Source organism: Pinus tabuliformis, chromosome 3_2, assembly GCF_031772625.1.
Source record: "Pinus tabuliformis cultivar Carrire ecotype Pingquan chromosome 3_2, CPIR1, whole genome shotgun sequence".
Classification (NCBI taxonomy): domain Eukaryota; kingdom Viridiplantae; phylum Streptophyta; class Pinopsida; order Pinales; family Pinaceae; genus Pinus; species Pinus tabuliformis.
This window is the reverse complement of record NC_142302.1, coordinates 1013278232-1013283975: the sequence shown is the minus strand read 5'-3', so window position 1 is coordinate 1013283975 and position 5744 is coordinate 1013278232.

Sequence of the window (5744 nt, the reverse complement as noted above, 5' to 3'; positions counted from 1 at the left end):
TTTCCAGATGAGTTGTTGGCTCCACTCTTCTCAGGTTGGCTATTGTTTTCAACCTCTTTCTTTTTCTCCATTGAGATACCTTGGGGTTCAAACTCACGGTTCTCATCATTCTCAGACTTATTTTGAACCTAGATGTTATTATAAGGCGAAGACTTTGAGGTGTCCATACCACCAGATTCAAGAGATTGATCTCTTTTATTATTTTTAGGAGGGTATAGCCATGCCCAATCATTTGGGGGTGCCTTTGCCCCTACTTCAACTTCTCTTGTAGTTTGTTTGTTTTTTTTTGGGGGGGGCTTACCATCAGTATCACTTGATCTGTCTTTCCTGCAACTAACCCAAAAATCATTCCAGTTCCTCATGAATTCTATCCGTTGTGTGCCTTTATCCTCCAATTCAGGTGTTTGTTCAATCTTGGAAGTCATGGGTGTGTTGGCCATTATATTCTATTGAGTGGGTTGCCCAAAAACTGGAATTGATATGTCGCCAAAACCACTAGAAGCAACTAGTTGTCCCTGACTAAAATTACCGAAAGAAAATGCATCTTGTGTTTGGGTAGGATTTGGTGATTGAAGGCCATTGAATAGGGAAGGAGTTGATTGTACAAGGCTTGTTGTCTTTCTCAACGACATCATTGTTGAGGTGTTGTCTATATTAATCCCAAGTGGGGCAAGAAGTTGAGACATCACTTGTTGGTGTTGCTTCCACAACTTTTCCCAAAACTGTTCGCTTTCCATTGAGTCGTTCTTGAAGACGCTGAATCCATGACATCAACCCAAGTGCACAGGTTGGCAGGGTGAGCCAACTCCGATACCACGGTAATAACCTAGGGTAATTTTTGTCCTAGGGTTCTTATTAAAAATAGTTTTTTTCAATATAATAGTAATTCACTTTTTGTGTGTGTATATTTCCACATCCTATAATCATGTTGATGTAAGTTTTGGGATATATGTTGTGTGCATATTTAATGATGTCCTAGAAAAAAATATGTTTCGAGTAATCTCACCACCCATCAATAATTCACTTATTTACACCACAACGAACATTCCTTCATATGATATACAATCATTTAACAACAACAATAAAATGCATGAATAATCAATCACAGTATGACATCCCTCAAGTCCAAAACAATGACTATACACAATCAACATTCCTTTATTACTCTTGTTTTTGCAAATGTAAATAACTAGATCCACTAATAAAAAATCTAGCAGAGTTCTACTGATATCAACTCTATTAATGTGTCGAACCTGGACTGTTATATGCTAATTTGTTGTTCTAAGATGATAGTTATAGTAGGTGTTGTCACCTTCTAAGGGTACCCGTAGCTCAGAAGATGGTGTCTGTCCACAGCCATGTCTTTAAACAACTCGTTCTTCAAATGGTGAGCCACATCAGAGTGTTAGATATCCCTGTTACAAGTTTGGTTGCCCTTCTGTGCGAATTATGAACCCTAAGAGGGCTGAAATACCAACTCACTACTTCAAACAATTTAGTTCTATTATCAAATTGACTTGATGCTTCATATCCAAAATTCGACCCTACGGTTTCCTGTGGCATGCGGCTGCCTATAGTTTCTTGTGGCCTACGAATGCCTATGGTTTGTTGTCTGTGGGCTGCAAAAATTAAACTTCCGCCTTATCTGGTTGTAACTTCGTTGTACTTCATATTTCCCTTAACTATTTTCAGCGCTCGATTAGATAGTTACATAATTCCTTAACCATACCAGAAACTTTCATATTTTGCTAAACCAATAACTAACAGAATTGAGCTAGATAAATGATAAGAAACTTGATGAATAAAAGTCATTAACTAGGGTGGAATTTTTCACCACTGAAATCAGTAGGGAGAAAGGAGTCTTAAAACCCTCAGAGGCATAACTCAAGAATATATATATATATATATCTATATATATATATATATATATATATATATATATATATATATATATATATATGATTCAAATCGATGATGCTAATTTGATTCCAACTTTGATCCATTTATAGATTCCTTCATGGGCTCCCAAATGTGAGGGGTTGTGAATGCAACCCCCAATTTTGGGTTCTTTAGCCCCAACCAACCCAACATTTACACAATGTTGCCCCAACATTGGAAAAATTGGGTTTTATCCCCTTTATCAAGACTATATCTTATGGGGTTGGATAAGCTATTTTGTCGTTCCGTAGGAAATTACTTCATAGGGGACATTTCATTTCTCCTTTTCCTCATAGCCATTCAGTCATCCATGCAGCCACTAGCCCCTAATAACCACTAGCTGATGTCGTGCCATTATATCTTTGCCACTTGCATCAACCATAAGCTTCTCACCCATCCTGCAAGAGCACATGGATGAAGGTGGGCTTTCGATCAAATGTTACTTTAATCAAGTTGCAATCAGGTGCTTATGCTTGTTTATATTTGGACATTTGATGTGGATTATTGGGTGACTTGGAAGGGGTTTCGATCATGATCTTGTTCTTTCACCTTAAATGGGGGCTTAATCTTCGATCCTAATCCAGTGCGACCTCCCCTAATGGCCCAATGGGTATAGGAGGGACACTACTTGGGAAGCCCTGATTGAGATATCATAGTTCCATCAATCCCTATGCCATACTTACTACTTTTTATCATACATTATAAGCCCTTATCTCACATCCATTATTCGAGTTCAACTAACCATTGGTTCTTTGGGATTTAGCATCCATACATCCTCATAACTAGGTAAAGCCCAAAAATTTTCCTTGGGAGGTTGATGTAGCTAAAAGAAATAGAAAATTCATATCATGGCCACAAAAAAAATCAAAAGAAAGAATATCAAAATGCAAAGTATGGTCAAGACATACAAATTAGCACGTGGGAAAAAGCCTAGCATGAGCTCTGCCTCACTCGTTATGTCCATCATCGGAATCCTGAGCACATGTTGCTCCATTACATCATAAAAAGGAACCCTTGCATGTCCCAACCCTGATGAGTGATAAATTGAATCATCATTAATGGGTAATACAATTGTTGTATCATTCAAAGCAAACTCTAACCCTTGAGCTAAGAGCAGTGAGACATATAAGAATCAAGCAAGAGTAAAAGACACACAAGAGGGGTGGAAAAATAAAGGTCGAGTTGGTAACTTATGCATCCATGATTGCTCCCTCCTCACATCTTTACACTCAGGATGTAGGTCTCCATTCCTTTGACCATGGCATTTGGCCATGAATTCTTCTCCCCTCCATATCATCATTATTAGTCACTAACACTTATCAATTCAAGGGTGGACCGAGGAAAAGTTACTTCCCCTTAGGGGATAGAAACACCCAATACGGTTGTCCTTTAGCCACTCCCACCTAGGGAGTAAAAACCATCACAAGCTCAAGGACTTGTTTTTGGAAGGGAATCCTTATTTGAAGTATTAAATAACCCATTACATTCTAGCTTGGTTCTCTTAGCTGCAATAATGATTTTTGTCCCTAATGTCTGGTTGCTTTCACTAGAATCTATGTTGTGATTGTCAGGTGGTTCAACAACCCATGTCTTGGGCACTTTACGCACAGGTAACCAAGCCCTTAGAGGAGTATATTGGCAATATTAGGTGAAGCGTTGAGAGGCTTGGGACTCTTAGCAACATCACATCACACATGACCCTGAGAACCTCCTGCACCCAGGTTGTTTTGCCAGTTTGCACTAATATTTGACGATTCTTCAGGATGTCACACCTGGACCCAACATGCCCCCAGATTGACCTTAACACCTTATGAGGGATGGAAGTTGATTCAAGGCTCAAATGAGGATGGTCTCACTATCAAATACTTGGGAGGGCTAGTAGCACCTAGAAAGCCCTCAATGCTAGAGAAAATATGGACATTATGAGCAATTGGAAACCCATGGAGACCACTTTGTGGTGCCCTAGTTGGATTTTGGGACCACAGAAAGCCATTGAGGATAATTTGAGGGCCAACCCTCAAATCATGATTTTTACATGCTACTGCATCACACTTAACACCTCATAGCACCAACACATTTCATTTGGAGCCTACTTCATATATGATGCCAACTTTAGAAGCCTAGCAACTCACACGTGTGGGATTATTTTGCAATTTTGATCAAAGCTAGTGGGATGGCTTTTAACCCAAGGGTTTTTTGTGATTTGACTTGTTAGTAGGGGATTTTAGGCTAATATTACGACTCTTCCTAATATAAATAGAGGAGGATTTTTCATTCCATTCATCATCACTTGGACTAATTCAACCTCTCTTGGAGAATTTCGGCCTTCTTGTACCTTTGGAGAGATGTGATCTATGGATCATTTTGTTTATTGGAGCTATATTATTGTCTTTGTAGAATTTATCTTGGATAAAATAAAGGATTATTCATGCATGTTATCTCATAAGTGAGCCTTTTTATTGATAAATCTATGTTTTTATGTCTAATGTATGGATTATATTGGTAATCTAGTTTTTTTTTTTATTATGCCCTAATTGTTGGGTTGTGTTATATTCTTTCCACAACTAGCCCACGTAGTTAACTGGGGGGTTAGAAGGGGGGCGAAGCCCCCCCTTCGTTGCGCCGATTGCATAGCGGGGGGAGTCACAGGGGGTTTGAGGGGTGCAAGTAACCCCACTCTATCGGGTCCCGGGCAGTGCCCTCGAAAATTTTGGTTTTGGACCCTATGTTATGTTGGGCGGACCTACCTATGGTTTTGTGCATGATTTTCGCACATGGTTTTGGATGCGATGGTTTTCGGTCTGTGGTTTTGGACGCGATGGTTTTCGGTCCGTGGTTTTGGACGCGATGGTTTTTGGTCCATGGTATTGGATGCTTCGGTATGTATAAATATGTATTGTAACAGTGAAAGGAACATAATGAAAAATCAAGCTGGTGGTTTTGGGATCCAGGGGAAAATCTTTGTGTATATGTGTTTTATGTGTTATGCTCTCGCATTGTTTATTTTCTGTGTTTTAGAATTCGTATGCAAGTAATTTCTGTACGGGGTTAAAATTTACATTTGGCATCAGAGCGATTTTGGCTTCAAGGGGACGCCTTTGTTGCTAAGGGGTTTCGCTCGGGCCTGTGGTAGAACCTATTCAGTGGGAGATCTGCGGGATCGATTTTGGTGGTGAAAGAGGATGGCGAGCATTGGAAAGATAAAGATCGAGAAATTAAATGGTCAGAGTTTTGAGTTGTGGAAACTCAAGATGGAGGATTTGTTGGTGGATAAAGATCAGTGGATCGCGGTAGATCTGGGTACTAAACCAACGAGAGTGTCTGATGAAGAATGGAAGAAGTTGGATCGGAAGGCTAAGAGCACCATACGATTGTGTGTCTTAGATTCAGTATTGCTGAATGTATCAGGGGAAGCTACGTCGAAGGCTTTGTGGGACAAGTTAGGGACTTTGTACCAATCCAAGTCTTTGGTGAATAAACTATTCCTACGGAAAAAGTTGTATAACCTGAGGATGAAAGATGGAGACTTGGTGATAGAGCATCTGAATGCATTTAATACTGTGGTAAGTCAGTTATCGTCTGTTGATATCAAAATTTCAGATGAAGATAAGTGCATTAGTTTGTTGTGTTCTCTACAAGATTCGTGGGATAGTTTGGTTATTGCAATAGATAGCAATGCAACTGCTTTGCAGTTTGATGAAATAGTCTCATCCTTACTGACGGAGGAAATGAGATGAAAAAGTATGGAGAGCCAGAATGGTGATACCTTGTCTATACAAGGACAGTCCCAGAACAGAAACAAAAAT